This window comes from Macrotis lagotis, chromosome 5 (genome assembly GCF_037893015.1).
Source record: "Macrotis lagotis isolate mMagLag1 chromosome 5, bilby.v1.9.chrom.fasta, whole genome shotgun sequence".
Classification (NCBI taxonomy): Eukaryota; Metazoa; Chordata; class Mammalia; order Peramelemorphia; family Peramelidae; genus Macrotis; species Macrotis lagotis.
In genome coordinates, this window is record NC_133662.1 from 66,056,045 (window position 1) to 66,073,068 (window position 17,024).

Consider the following 17,024-nt stretch of genomic DNA (forward strand, 5'->3'; position numbering starts at 1 on the left):
AGCAAGGCAATTATTAAGTGTCTGAGGCCACATTTGAATTCAGGTCCTCCTGATTCCAGGACTGATGCTCTTTCTACTAGGCCACCTTAGCTGCACCAAATTCAGGTTTTCTTGACTGCAAGTCTACAGGCCTATCCACTGTACTATATTGCCTCACCTATGTTATGCTGACCCACAGCAGCTCTCAATAGTGAGAGAAGAAATTGAAATTTTAACATATTGAATTATCTTATTCCTAACCTCATTTTTAATTTAAAAACCATTTAGAAGGAGTTTTCCTTCATAATCTCCAGTTACTTTGATCTCTCTTGTATCTCATACTATGTATGCAAACTGTTGTATTGTAAGGATAACCATTCCATTGTGAATACTAAAGAAGATGAAGATAAATTTTGCTAGCCAAATCACTCCTGTTATAGCAAAACAAATAAATTGCATTTGGATGTACTTCCACTGTGATACATTGACTCTTTCCTCCTTCCTCATAATTAAAAGCATAGACTAAAAGAAGACAATTTTCTATTTAATTATTTTTCTGATAGGCAGTTATAATGATTATTAGTCATCTAGGACCTCTTTTTAAATAACAAAAATACCTAGATTAATAATAAAGTCACAGATAAATGACAGCAAAAGAGATAAACAAGAATATATGTCCTGTGTGAGCTGTTATATTCTGATTCTATTCAGCACTTGATTTTATGGATTGTTGATTGATTGGTTCATACATTCAACATTTATTAAACACCTTCAAATGTATGTCTGTAAATTAAATTTTATTCCATGTCTACTTGAACACTAGGGTCTTTATTCTCAGACTTCATAAAGAAGTAACTGCAGTGGGATCTATTTTCTTACATACTTTAAAACTATTTTGTTTTTGTTTTTTGGGTTTTTTTTGCAATTACAAAGAGGTAAGAGAATATAAGAACTTACATAAATTCCATGACATGAGCAAGTCTAGTGTTCTAGACGCTGGTTTATTTGATTCACAGTGGGTCATTATGATTTTGGTTTGTGTTAACATCAAGCCACATCAGTCAATTGAAATTAGATAATACTGACCTTTGACTCATGATGGAATAATGGAAATATGGAATGATAGAATAATGGAGCAATGTGATTTAGGAAATACTTGAAACTGAAACTGGCTGTACATGGTAGTCCCTGCTACTACAGGCTAAGGTTGGTGGATCACTTGAGTTCAAGAGTTCTGAGCTATAATAAGACTAAAGTCAAATGAATGTCTTCACTATATCCAGCAACAGTATGAAGAACCCCGGGAATAGAGAATTACTCTACTGACTAAGAAAGGAATATATGAACCTATGTTAGAAATGGAGCTCAAAGTCAAGGAGCAGTAGAGTCAGGCCCAGATATATTTGTTGCCTTTTACCCCACATTATAGGGAGATACAATTTTGAGGTGGAACACTAAAATTAGAGATTTTATCACCTGAGTTATAAATGCCCTCATATATGAATAGCCTCTTCTGAGTCCTTCTCTGGAGAAGATCCTAATCAGAACAGTTCACATCTATAAAGGGCTTTACAATTTCAAATAGCCTTCCTTATATCACTACTCTATTACTGACCATGCTTTCTACCACCTCTTCTTTCTTTTAAATATTTAAATTCTTTCAAGTTGTTTTTGTTTATTGGTTTATTTGTTTTGAGGAGGCGATCTGGCAGTGGGAAAAGTGCTTGCTCTGCAGTCAAAGAAACTGGGTTAAATTCTTGTCTCCAAGGTTTGTGAACCTATGACTTTGAACAAGTCACTTAAATTTTCTGCCTCTAAGATTTTATTTTGTTTTTTTTGGTAAAGCAAAGAGATTGGGCTAGATGACACTTTAGTTCCTTTCTGGATCTATGAGTCTTTCAATATGACTTTTAAGATAGTCATACATATTTTCACACAATTTTTTCCTTCTTTATTATATTTGGATATATATTTCTAGTGTGATAGGATTGCTAGGGTAAAGGGATGCTCTATTTTATGCCTTTTTTTTGAGCACTGGAGAGGATTAATGATTTCTGAAAATTCTTTGTTTAATTGCATTAAAGGATAGTCTTGTGAAATGAACAATTGTTTTCTAAATCCAGCTTCAACAGACCAAAAAAAATGGAGTGTTATTTACATAACTTATGGCCCATTATTAATGCCTAAAAGGAGTTCTGGGTTTATATGTACCAGGTTTGTTCATGAGGACTTTTCTTATAATCTTTTGAAGTTATTCTCCTTCTAAAGATTTCTCCTGGGAACATCATGGGGTGTGATAACCTTCATTCTTTTCTGCTTCGCTCCTCTCTCCAGTCTTTTTAAATGAATATATTAATCAATATTTTACTGAATCCAAGCATTAACTACATTTTAATGACTTTTGCATTCCAAATTGCTTCCCAGAACTGCCAGAAAAATTCATAGTTCTACCAACAGTGCATTAAAGTATTTTTCTTCGTAAAGTTCCTCCCACATTTGTCATTTTCCTCTTGAGTCATTTTTTTTCTCATCTGATAAGTGAACGATGGAACCCCAGAGATGCTTTAATTGATATTTCTGTACTAATGAGTGATTTTTTCATATGATTGTTACCTTAACTATCTTCCTTTAAAGATTGCCTTTTGGGATCAATAGATTATTTATCTTTCTAGAAATGGAAATCCAAGAATATAACTTACCCACACATAATCAGCCATCAGATAACAGCAGAACAAAGGATTCACTAGGACAAGAAACATTTTAAACTTGTCTAGGGACTTCATAACATACTAGGAAGCACAAGTAAGAGAAGGGGTTCTGCCTGGGGTAAGTTTGAATATATTGGCTACACATCTAAGTAATAATACATGCCAAGAAGAGTCTAGTTTAATTCAGGTTTTCTTTCCTTTGAATTCTTCTGCTTATTGAACTTCTCAGTGTCCCAGGCATCATTCTAAATCAATCATTAGAAGAGCTAATGATTTCACTGGTAAAGGAAGCATCCTTAAGAGAGCAAAGAAAAGGGGAAAGGATGTATATGTACTAAAAATAATTGTAGCAGCTTTTTTTTTTGCAAGGCAATGGGGTTAAGTGACTTGCCCAAGTTCACACAGCTAGGTAATTGATAAGTGTCTGAGGCCATATTTGAACTCAGGTCCTTCTGACCCCAGGGCTGGGGCTCTATCCATTGAGCCACCTATATAGCAGCTCTTATTGTGATGGTGAAGTTTTGGAAATTGACAGAATGTCCATTATTTGGGGAATGGTTGAAAATATTGTGGTATATGATTGTGATATACTATTGTGCTATAAGAAATGAAGAGCAGGATGGTTTCAGAAAAACTTAGGAAGACTTAAATGAATTTATGAAAAGTTGTATGTATGAAAACTTTAGCCACTTAATGACCCAAAACAATTAAAGGGCCATTGATAAAAAGTGCTCTCCATCCCCACCAATGAACTCTGAGTGCAGATTGAAGTATTCTTTTTCACTTTATATTTCTTGCTTTTTATTTGTTATTTTTTTTGTAGCATGGTTAACATAGAAATACATTTGCATGATTTTTGCATGTGTAATTGATATATTGCTTATATCTTCTCAAAAAAGAATAGAAGGGAGGGAGATGATTTAAAATTCAAAAGTTTTTAAAAATTAATATTAAAAATGTTAAATTGAAGGAAAATGATCTTCAATAAACAACTGGCAAGCAATTATTAAGCCCTACTGGGTGCCAAACTATGCTAAATGATAGGAATTATAAATATAAAGAATAAAACTAGTCTTACTTTTACAGTGATATAACATCACAATTCTGGATGAGGAAAAAATGTGAAAAATATTGTGTTAGGCATAATACTGAAGACACAAACACTAAATAGCATGATCTAAATCCTGAATGAATTTATGAAACCAGTGGGAATAAAAGCTTTAATTTTCATTAAAGAGTGTGCTAAGAATAAAGCAATTTCTGCTTTCAAGGAGTTATAAAACCACAAGCATGGTGGGAAAAAATGTAAAAAATATTACTAGGTACTTCAGGACACAAAAAGTATGTGATGTGTTCCAAATCTCATTGAACTTAGGAGACAAGGAGCAATGAAAACATTAATTTACCTCCTGCTTTTCACTTGCCCTCCTTGTGCTTTAGTTTATGTCTATATATTTCTTTTTTTTTCAATCTGAGCATTCTTCTTGGAATAACTGTATTTGTCTAAATTTAAACTTACAAACACAATGCAGAATTATAATTTTGTCAAATCTGATCTTTTAAAAATAAATGACTAATTATTTAATAATATTTTATATTTAACAAACTACTTAATGATTGATCACTATTCAGTGAATTAATTAGCTACTCAGGTAATATAAAACCGTAATGGGTGAGTTATGAATTTTTAATAAATCAATTTCTGCATTCATAGATAAAATATGCTTTTGGCAATCATTTTTGAAAGCACAGAATGTTTGTACCTAAATTTCTCTCTTGTTTTCATGTTCCAAATTTGGAAATAATTTCTTAAATACTTTTTTTTTTAATTGGGGAACAACAAACAAAACTTTAACCTATTTGGGCTTAGTGCCCAGGGGAAAAAAAGCTAAATACAGACAAAGAATGAGAAGTATCACCAGGAACAATATGAGCCAATGAGCTGTGGATATTTGCCCTCCCATCCTAGCCTACTCAGATCAAGTTAACGAACAATGTAGGAGGCACCCATTTCCTATGATAATTGGTCCTTGTGTGGGTGTACACAAATTCTCATTTGGTTCATGTTAATGTGAGTTCTTAAGGAAGCTCATTTTGTTCCTTTTTAAAATGGAAACACTTTGAAAGTAAAGGGTATTTATACTGAAATATGCTGGACAAAATTTACTACATCATGCACATAAGGTGTACAGAATATGACTATATTCATTCAATTTTTTTCTTTAATTGGGTACTTTAAATAGTGGATTTGGATCACAATTCTGCAACTTACCACCTTTTTGACTTTCAAAGAAGTCACTTAAACTCTGTGAAATTCAGTTTTCTTCATTACAATATGTGGTTGTACATTCTTTTAATAATAGTTCCAGTTCTAGTCCTTTAAGAACTTAGATATTATAAGATTTTCATGTTACATTTTCATTTTTTTAAATTTTAAATTAATTTTTATTAAAGATATTATTTGAGTTTTACAATTTTCCCCCCAATCTTGCTTCCATCCCCCACCCCACCTCCACAGATAGCACTCCTTGAATCTTTACTTTGTTTCCATGTTGTACCTTGATCCAAATTGGGTGTGATGAGAGAGAAATCATATCCTTAAAGAAGAGAAGTCTAAGAGGTGACAAGATCAGACAATAAGATATGTTTTTTTCTAAATTAAAGGGAATAGTCCTTGAACTTTGTTCAAACTCCACGGCTCCTTATCTGGATACAGATGGCACTCTCCTTTGCAGACAGCCCAAAACTGTTCCTGATTGTTGCACTGATGGAATGAACGAGTCCTTCAAGGTTGAACATCACTCCCATGTTGCTGTTAGGGTGTACAGTGTTTTTCTGGTTCTGCTTATCTCACTCAGCATCAGTTCATGCAAATCCCTCCAGGCTTCCCTGAAATCCCATCCCTCCTGGTTTCTAATAGAACAATAGTGTTCCATGACATACATATACCACAGTTTGCTAAGCCATTCACCAATTGAAGGACATTTACTTTATTTCCAATTCTTTGCCACCACAAACAGGGCTGCTATAAATATTTTTGTACAAGTAATGTTTTTACCCTTTTTCATCATCTCTTCAGGGTATAGACCCATAGTGTTATTGCTGGGTCAAAGGGTAGGCACATTTTTGTTGCCCTTTGGGCATAGTTTGAAATAGCTCTCCAGAAGGGTTGGATGAGTTCACAGCTCCACCAACAGTGTAATAGTGTCCCAGATTTCCCACAACCCTTCCAACAGTGATCATTATCCTTCCTGGTCATATTGTTCATATTACATTTTCAACCAAAGGAAGTTAAAGACATAAATGCTCAAAATAACATATATAATATAATATAGTAATTTCAGAGATTTCCTTGCCTATCTAACTTTGATATATACCCTTTTGTTATAGTAAGCAGAGGTTGAGACTGGAGGGTGTTCTACTATTTTAATGAGAAAAATTCCCCCTTTAAATACTTGTGGTAATATGATAGATCTATCTATGTTAGTTACAGCTAACTCTAAAGTACATTATAGCTGTATGTAATGGAGAGAGGGGAGGGGGAAAGAAGGTTTATCACTCCCTCAGTTCAAATCTGAACAATAATCCCTCCCACCACCAAGCCTTTCTCTCTGACTTCTTCCCTGTCTTCTTCTCTATCCCTTCCCCCCCCTCCCTCCCCCACCCAGCCTGTCACACAAGCTTCACACTGGCTGAATTGAGGTACAAAGAGAGCAGGACTCCATCAATTCAAAGCTATCTCACCTCTGAAAAGGCAAAGACGCTTGACCTTCAGATCTGATTGTCTTCAATGCAAGATAGTAAGACTTACTTCAGAGCTTCTATTGGCCAGAGTTGAGAAGTCTCAGGTTCTAGCATGAAGGAAAATGAACAGGAGAATTTGAACTAACCCAAATAATAGTAGATGGGACTTCAAAAGCATAAGTCTTCAGAAAGAACCTTGTTATTTTGATCCTTCTCTTTTCTCCTAGTGAACAAGGGAGTTTATTAACTGATTTGCCTTGTCTCATGTCTATATGGAAGGTCTCTCTTGGTACCAGATGGATTTCTATTTCTAATACAATTCTAACCCCCCCCCCAAAGGTTTATGAGTTTAGGGCTATTGAATCGTAGATATGGATCAGGAAAGAACCTCAGTTGGCCTTTAATTTAACCTGATCATTTTGGAGATGAAGAATCTGTATCTCAGAAAAGTGAAGTGACTTGTTTCCAAGGTCATATAGACAATAAATGACAGAGCAAAAATCTAGTCCTTTTTCTACTGTATTGTATTACTTTGATATGTTGATGTTAACTAAGAAAGAAATTGTTGACTTCTTATTGAAATACCTCAACATTATCTTTTAAGCAAAATATATTGTTAAGAATAAGGGGCCTGGAGTCAGGAAGATGAGTTCAAATTCAGTTTTAGATTTAATTTATTAGCTGTGTGACTCTGGGTTAGTCCTCTGTCTTCCTAAGTTACCTTAACTATAAAATGTGAATTATAATAGTACCTTGATCCCAAGGTTACTTTGGGAGTCAGTTGAGATATTTGCAAAGCACTTTTTGTCCTCAGCATATGATAGGTGCTCAGTAAATGTAAGTTAGAAATGAAAAAGTTTAGGGTTCAGTTAAAATCTGATTTATTAATAGGAAAAGAGGTGAGGTCACTTCTTTTCCATTCTTTTCTCCAGGCTGTAACATAGTTGGATGTAGCATATGACTGCCATTTAGGGGTAGCTAGGTGGCACAGTGGATAAAGCACCGGCCCTGGAGTCAGTAGTACCTGGGTTCAAATCTGGCCTCAGGCTCTTAATAATTACCTAGCTGTGTGGCCTTGGGCAAGCCACTTAACCCCATTTGCCTTGCAAAAAAAACCTAAAAAAAAATTTTTAAAAAATTGCCATTTAAAAACTAAATATAGCACACAGCTAACATGACTCTCAAGCTTCTAAGCAAGCTTTTCTTGTCCCATTCAAACAGTCTAGAAACTTATTTATTTGAATCCCTTGGCATGCTACAGATCCAAGTCCTAATAAAAGATATTTTCTACTCTCAAGAGGCTTTCTCTGTAAGCTTGTCTTTTGATTCAATTCCAAACAAAAACTAACATGGAAGTAAATTGCCAAATGAGAGCTAGAGATTCTAGCAAGACTGTATATTTTTTCTTAAAACTTGGTATGTATACCATCTACTTTTTTTTAGGAATGGAAAGGGGATGAACCAACTTTACACAACTGAAATGAGTCATGGAATGAATGGACTTTGCACTTTTCCTTGTCTGTGCTTTCTAAATGCTTTTATCTCCAACCCTACATATTCTGGACATTTGAATGAGAATAAATATGAGGTAGAAGGCAGTGAATAATGCACTGTTTTCGAAGTTAATGACCTGGATTTGAATTCAGTTGTTATTTGCTAACTATGTGACCTTGGATCCCTTTGTGACTTTGGACCTCAGTTTCCTTATCAGTCAAATGAGAGATTGGATTTGTATGTACCTAAGATCTCCACCAGTCAGTTCTAAATTTGATAATGCCATCTTCCTCCAATCTTCCTCCTCTATTCATTCTTGAAGTTCAAGTAAGAAAACAGGTTCTTGACAATTAAACTAAAAAGTCTGTTAATTATAAAACACAACAAGAAAATCAGCTGAAGGAACATATTAAGGGTTGAAAATATCAATTATTCCATATTGTCTCAAATAACCTTTTCAATGTTGCCCTCTCTCTTCTTTACTATCAAAAAACAAATCTAGAGACATTTCAAGTAATTTTTTTTTCCTGTTTTAAACTATTCCTCTGTGGAGAGGTTCATTTGAAATTGTAAAAATAGTTAATGATCACAGATCAAGCTACAATACATTATATTACTGAGTTATATAATAATTATTATGAATTTCTACTCATCTTATTCATAATTCACACAGATATAACAACTTTATTAAAAACTTAGATCAGGGATGATTTTTTAAATAGATTTTTAGCTGGTTCCACCTATTCTTTGAGTTTTTACATAAATTTTAGTCTATTGTAACCAAGAAACAAACAATATGATGATCTGGCCCAGCTAACAATAGGAGCAAAAGGAAGAAAATGATAAATATCATAATAAGTAATTGATTAATTCATGATAAAGACCTAGCAACCTTCCCTGAGGTTTATAAAATATATTATCAAGGATAAGTTATGCAGTGTTAAGCGCAACATGATGAATCAGAATGAGGTATTTCAAAATAAAGGGAAATGGTGAAAGTTAGTTGAGTATAGACAAGCTGAAATAAAATCATTCAGGGAGAGATGATGATAATCATTCATTTTTCCTCTTAATGAATTACTATTCTCCAATGAAAGAAATTGATTTTTTACTTAAATAGAACAGCATCATATAAACACAGAGAATGGATAGTGAGGATAGGAATTAGAAAGAGTATTGAAATTTGTAATGAGTATATAGGTATATAGTGACTAAAAATAACTTTCAGAAAAAAATACTCGAAATAAATTCTATTTCTAGCAGAGAAAGAACAGTTTGCCATAAAATGAACATCATGTAGCCCTTAATTCAACCAATGTAATAACAATAATTAATAACGTAAGTTCCATTTAAACAGTCTGTGCTCTCTTTAAGTTCTATGGTTGCTCATCAAAATAGAAGTATTTTCATAGCAATTCAAGTAACTAGACCAGTGGCTTAATCTAACTGAATATTACCACTCTAGGATAGCTTCCTGGGGTCTAATGAAAACTAATCTAAGACATACTCATCTTAGTGCAATATCTATTTATATAAATTTAAATCTATACAATTTTATTAGTGAAAAGAACTAGAGGGACCTCTGAAGTCATCTAGTTCAACCCTTGCCTCCGAAATAAGTTCAATTCACTTTTTGACAGCTCTTGACATTAGTTAATTTCCCTCTTTATTAAAAGACTAAATTTGCTTTTCTCCATCTAAATTGGGAGCTTATATGTAAAATTTATATGAAAATTCTTTCACATAGCTCTACTTAGAAGGCATTTATTATGTCCCTGCCATTGTATTTTCTCAAGATAACTTTGACTAATCTTTGCAATGCACAGTTTCAGGTTTCATCACCTTCCTGTTTGCTTATATCTGATTTTTATAATAGTGAGGCAATATGCTTAATAAAATATATGTGTTTTGACTGATCTTTGACTGATCTTTGCATTGTATGGTTTCAAGTTTCATCATTTTCCTGTTCACTTATATCTGATTTTGTAATAGTGAGGCAATATGTTTAATAAAATACATATTTTTTCATGCATGACAGTCATATGAAATATAACTTTAAATTATTAAGAACAAAAAATAAATACAAATTAAAAGCTCACAATCTAGCAATTAGAAAAGTGACTAAAGACAGAAATAATCATTGACCTAGGAGTAAAAGTAAGTACTGTAACCATTTTGGAAACCAAGTTGGAACTATGCAAAAACAAAAGACTTAAAACATTAATAACCTTTTGAATATATCCCAAGGAAGCCAAAAATAGAAAGAAAAATCACATATAAGCCAAACTATTTGTAGAAATGCTTATTTTAACTAGTAAATGATTGGAAATAAAGTGAATGAATGGATGAATGATTGAATGAATGAATGAGAAAATAAATATTTGTTCAGTGCTTATGAGCAAAGCTCTGTGACAATATTAGAAATACAAATAAAAAATCAAGATAGATCCTGCCCTGATGGACCCTTCACTTGTATGTAGGGAGAAAAGAGAGATCCAAAAGTCCTAAGGGTACATGAAAGGAATGAGTAAAGAACTCAAATGCACACACAGAAATATGTATGTATGTAATTTATGTATGCATGCATTTAACCTATAAGAAAATATTAAGACACCTACCTTTTTTTCATTGGAGGTGGGGGACTGTGGAGATAACAAATTGTATGCATTATTGGGATAACACTGTCATGTTGATTGGTTTTTCTCACCTTTTTTGTTTTTTAAGGTAGGAGTGGAGATGGCAGGACACAGCTGGATATGACTAGAGAATAAAACAAAAGATAAAAATAAACATTTATCAAAAGGAACTGGGGCAGCTAGGTGGCGCAGTGGATAGAGCACCGGCCCTGGAGTCAGGAGGACCTGAGTTCAAATGCAACCTCAGACACTTAATAATTACCTAGCTGTGTGATCTTGAGCAAGTCACTTAACCCCACTGCCTTAAATTAAAAAAAAAAGAATTGATTTAAATCCTTGACATTTTCTAGTTATATGATCTTGGGTAGCTTTCTCAGTTTCCTTAACTGTAAATGGAGGTGCTAATACTTACACTATCTTTTTTCATGGTATATTTTTAACATCAAAGGAGATAATTTGTTAAAATATCTTTGTAAAGATCATATATATTATATATCATCACCTATAGTATGATTTATAACTATAAGTTTCTTGATAAGCCCTCAAAAAAACCATGATTTAATGGTGATCTAAGCTGTTTACTCTGAAAATACACATTACCTAGAGCAAATAAATAAATTCTGGGTGTCCCCTTTTATTTTTGCCCTAATTCCCTATTTATTTTAATCCTAAACCTTTAATCATCTCATCTTTGTATTTTGTATGAAAGCAATGTGAAATATTATGGTTTTAACACCGGGATTATCAGAGCACTAAAAATGTGAGGCTGAATCAGAGATTTATTTCTGATTTTGCTATATCAATCCCATCCTAACTGAATGCATGCTTCTCATGAAAATATTTTGTTTTCATAGCTTAATTTTCTTTGGGAAACTATCACATGAGCCACTTAGATGAAAACTATAAAAAAAAACTATTTTGCCCAGACAAATACCAAGCACACTAAATATTAAGGGGGCAAAAATATAACACTATTCTTTAACACATCAAAAATATAAAATTTTTTTCTTACTCTTCCTTCTGGCAATGTATTACATAAAGAACTAATACTTTTAGTTACCAAACTTTTGCCTCTTATTTTTAAATTGTAATTATAAAGAAACTTGAAAAAAAGTTTTTCATAATATATGTATTAGGGACAGAGGGAGGCAAAGGAGCAATATGAGACTTGTAATATTTTTTCATTTTACATAGTGACTGTTAGTCATATATTAAACTATATCCCAGAAAGAACGTGCATATCTATTTCAAGTCAGTTGTGCATGTGAAGGTTGAAGAGATCAGGAAGGGTTCAATTCAATTCCATTCAATAAACATTTATTAGACTCCTACTATGCAAAAGGCATAGTGTTAGGTAGATACAGGGATGAAAAATAACATCATAATAATAATAATAATAATAATAATAATAATAATAATAAGACTCCCAAGGTTATGTTCCTGTGAGAGATCTAAATCACCTTGTGAAATCTCATTACCAAGGATAAAAGGAATAGATTATTTGGCTGTGTAGAGTAGCTGGCAATGCTCACTTGATAACAGAGAAAGTTACTTTCTGTATCTCATGAATCCATGAACTTTATAATGAAGTGGGAGAATATAATGAAAAAAATAGAGTCCTCTCTAACAGGGAAGGAAGGAAGAAGAAAAGGAGGAAGCTAAAAAGGAAAAGAAGATTGATGATGGAGAGGTGAAATAAGAAAAGATCAGTGCGTATTGTTTCTACACACCCCTCCAGTTTTTTTAGTTCCCTTTTACTTGACTTCTTCCACTAGAATGTATCATTCAGGACAGGGACTACCTTTTTGCTTGAATTTATATTTCCAGGGCATAGCACAGTGCCTTTAACAAACTAAGCAATTAAATTCTTATCTGTCTTTCTATGTCTTTCTCTCACTCTGTCTGTCTTTTTATCTTAAAAAGCCAAAAAATCTTGGAAGACATCTAAAAGAAGACTGGATATGTGGGGTGAGGGAAATAAGGATAATTCCTTGGGGAGAACCTGGGAACCTGGAAGAATGATGATAACTTAAGTAGGAAAAAAAAAGAAATTTGTTTAGATTTTTTTTTTCAAGACAATGGGGTTAAGTGGCTTGCCCAAGACCACACGGCTAGGTAAATATTAAATGTCTGAGGTGGGATTTGAACCCAGATATTCCTGACTCCAAGGCCGGTGCTCTATCCACTGAGCCACTAGCTGCTCAAAAAAAAAAAAGAAATTTGTAAGAAGGATAGATTTTGTGGAAAATATAATTAATTCTCTTTGGAGATTGAGATGACTATAATACATCTTACTGGAAATGTTCTACATACAATTAGTGGCCTGGACCTCAAGTTTAAGAGAGAAAGAAGGGTTGCACATTTTGATTTGAAAATCATTTCTGAAAGACTGACAGGACCATGAGAGCTATAAGATTACCTAATGAGAGGGCAGAGAGAGAGATGGTCCAAGATAGAGACATAGAATATGCACACAGTTAGGGCTTGTGGATGATGGCTCAGATAAGAAAAGTGAGGAACAGTGATAAGATGGGTAGAATGACAACCACGAGAAAGCAGTGTCATGAAAATCCAGGGAGGAAAAATATGCAGGTGGGGAATAATTAATAGTATCAGATACATTGAGACATCAACAAGGAGCATTGGGAAAAGATCATTGAACTTGAAGATCAAAAGTTTGTTGGTAATTTTGGAGAGAGTAACTTTCATCAGAGAGGTAAGAAAGCATAAAATTTAATGCTCTTCCTCGAGATTAATGACTGAGTTAGTCATGGAACTTGAGATTAAGAGACCAATGGGTAAAAGAGTTAGGACAGTGACCAATGTTAATATTTAAGTCACACAGGATGATAGCAAGAGACAAGAAGAGAATAATTGCAAAAGAAAAAGGGGAAAGGATTTTTTCCTAAATCATTTCAGTATCTACATTTCTGATCTATTTTTAGACAATTAGAATATCTCTCTGCACAATTTATATAGCTGAGTTTATATTCCTCAGAGGATATGGATTCTATAGCTCTCTTGAGGATTTCTCCTTTGCAATGTAAAATGCTAAAAACTTTTCTAGTAGTTGTTTTTTCACTTAGTTTATCTTCCCTCATTCCCAACCCTCATTATATTCTCCTTATTTTTGGTTAATGAGTATACATGCTATCAAACCTCCTTTGTTAATTAAACCACATGTATTTGGTCTCTTAATATTTTTCCATTAAGTTAATTAATTCAATTTCATTCCCATGGACCAGTGACATTGATTTAACTTTTGGTGCTGTAGATTTATATATATTTTAATTCACTTCGCATACTCTTGAAATTCAAAATGCTTCTCATTCACTCAAGATATCTTACCATAATTCTTGCTGCTGCCCACTCCCATCTTCACCTGGAAGATAATCCCCTAGAACAGACCTCCAGAGATCATATTTTCTTTCTCAGGAGGAGTTAATATACTCAGCTATTAATTTTGCCTTGGGGAATGAGCTGTACTGAGCACTCTACTAACCCATTATATTTATCTAGTTCCCAACTATACTTCACACTCTGTCTATCCTTGGACCTCACACATCTTGCTATTTGCTCTGTCCAATCTGTTCATTTTTTATGTTATGTGCAAATACTTCCTACCCTAGTCAGAACTTCACTTTTTATGTTGTTTTCATTATTAGAATGTAAGTTTCTTAAGAGCTAAGCCTGTCTCAGTTTTATAGTTTTGTCCCTGGAACACAACAATCATTTAATAAATGCACTCTCATTCATTCATTCATTCATTCAATGTTTTCATCAGATTTTCTTTTATGGATAATTCATTATATTCCACCATCTATCAGTCTGTTAACTAGATGTATAAGTTTTGACTGGATTCAAAATACCTGCTACTTGTGTGACCTTGGGCAAGTCACTTAACTTTCTCAGGCATCAACTTCTTCAACTATAAAAAATGAGAAAACATGGATTAGGTGGCCTTTCAGTATACTACCAGTTCTAACTCTATAATTATAGAATCTAGAATCAGTAGAATGATTGAGGTACTGCCAATGTTGTTCTTTGATCTTAACAGAAATCATCTCAAAATGTCAGTGCAAACTTTTATCTTCCTATTCCATATCCTTATTGTCAAAATGCTTAAAGTCATTTCCTATATTAATGTTTACTTTTTTGTAGAATTTTAAAAGCTAGAAGGGATCACATAATGACCTATTTCAACAACTTTATTTTAAATATAAAATAGCCCAAAGAGGAACATCAAACTGATCATTGGGGTGGACAAGAAAGAAATCTTAGAATGAGGGGGATGAAATAACCATTTTCTCCTAGAAGTTATGATAGAAAAGGAAATACCAATATAGTCTTATATGCATCATTGATTTTGGGAAAGCAAATTTCAGAAATTCTGAGGAAAGATAATTAGAATCCCATAAATTAAAATGTTTCAGGGGAAGTCTGCACAGGAAGGCCTGAAATATGTTCAGATTGAAATCCTGAAGCCACAGAAGAAAAAAAAATTTCAATGAAGAAAGATTTTTCCAAAGGGGTAAATGTGTATATAGTTAGTCAATAAGTATTTATTAAATGCTTAATATTTAATAAGTACTTAATAGGACAAAGTATGGGGGATATGAAGAAAGCAAAACCATGATTCCTGCCCTCAATGAACTCACCAGAGTCAGGTCTCAATGATCACAATCGTTTCCTCTCATCTCAGCTTTATGAAGAAGCAACCTTAAACTTATGTGGTTCATTATCAGGAAATATAATATTTTAAAAATCTGATTTCATAAAACATGAATTAGGGGGGTTATTATATCTCTATTTTATAAGATGGATCTCTACAGACGTCTTTAGTTGGCTTCCCATGTGCACAAAATAAAATTTCACTAGCAATAAATGAATTCAAATAACTTTTTAATAAGCATATTGGTTGGATAAAACAAGGGACAATTATAAACTTTGTTTATTCATTTACTACTGCAATATGTTGTGCTAGATATAGTAATTAACCATAAATATAACTGAGAGATTATTTAGTTCTGTTAGTATTAACATCAGTATGAGGAAATGTAACACTGTGTTTTCAACAATGAACTTGGGGCAGCTAGGTGGCACAGTGGATAGAACACCAGCCCTGGAGTCAGGAGTACCTGAGTTCAAAAATGGCCTCAGACACTTAATAATTGCCTAGCTGTTTGGCCTTGGGCAAGCCACATAACTCCACTGCCTTGCAAAAAAACCCCAAACCGATGGGTGAACTTTATAGCTTCACAACTGCCCTGGAGAATATTTCATCAGAATACCCTAGCCTAAAACCAAAATAAAATGAAGAAAAATGTTTAAAAAACAAAATTCTTTAGTTAACAATTCTGGGGTGAAAAATAGAAAGAAATAAAAATATTAAAAAATACATTGCACCATAAGTTTCCACTGACATAAACAAATATAATTGTTTCTGCTATTATTTTTCCCAATTTTCTCTCTTCACGTGGCAGTGAATGGTTTGATTAAAAGTTATACATGTTCATTTATGTTTAACACATTAGTCATGGTGTGAAAGAGGAATTAGAACTAAGAGAAAAGAAAAAACCATGAGAAAGGAAGGAAAAACAGAAAAGAAGTTTTTAAAAAGTGAATTTAGTATGCATTCAGACTCTGTGGTGTTGTGTTTTGGAGGTGGAAGGCATTGTCCATAGAAAGTTCTCTCAGGTTTGCCCTTGATCTCTGTACTGCTGAGAGAAACTATATCCCACATAATTGATCATCTTACAATGTTATTAGTGTGTACAAAGTTCTCTTGGTTCTACTTTACTCAGTTTCAGATCATATAATTCTTTCCATGCTTCTCTAAAGTCTGACCACTCATGATTTCTTATAGAATAGTACTCCCTAATATTCATATACCATAATTTGTTCAGACATTCCCAATTGATGGGTATTCCCTCAATTTCCAATTCTTTGCCTACAAAAAGAGCTGTTATAAATACAATTTATTTGGGATATAAACCTAGTTTTGGTATTGCTGGGTCAGAGGGTATGATCAGTTTCATTGCTCTTTGGGCACAGTTTTAGATTGCTCTCTAGAATGGCTGGATCAGTTTACAACTCTACCAACAATGCATTAATGTCCCAATTTTCCAATATTTTCTCCAACATTGATCATTTTCCCCTCTTTTTTCTTTGTAATCTTAGCCAATCTGTTAGGTGTGAGGTATTACCTCATAGTTGTTTCAATTTGCATTTCTCTAATCAATAATGATTTGAAGCATTTTTTTCATGTGAATATATATAGCTTTAATTACTTCTTCTGCAAACTGCTTGTTCATATTTGACCATTTATTAATTGGGGAATTCCAAAAAATTTTTGAACTTAAATTATTTTTTTAAAGATAAAGAGTTTATTTATTTTGAGTTTTACAATTTTTCCCTCATTCTTGCTTCCCTTCCCCCACCCCCACCCCCCACAGAAGGGCAT

At 33.3% G+C, this 17,024-nt stretch overlaps 1 long non-coding RNA gene across 1 annotated transcript in view; it reads right to left on the reverse strand.

Moving 5' to 3' along the window:
- Nucleotides 1-1,009, reverse strand: part of LOC141489731 (uncharacterized) — a 164,438-nt gene extending 163,429 nt beyond the window's left edge. Inside the window, exon 1 of the long non-coding RNA XR_012468975.1 lies at nt 937-1,009. This is a non-coding gene — a long non-coding RNA (uncharacterized LOC141489731). The remainder of the gene's footprint in view (nt 1-936) is intronic.
- Nucleotides 1,010-17,024: the final 16,015 nt, after the last annotated feature.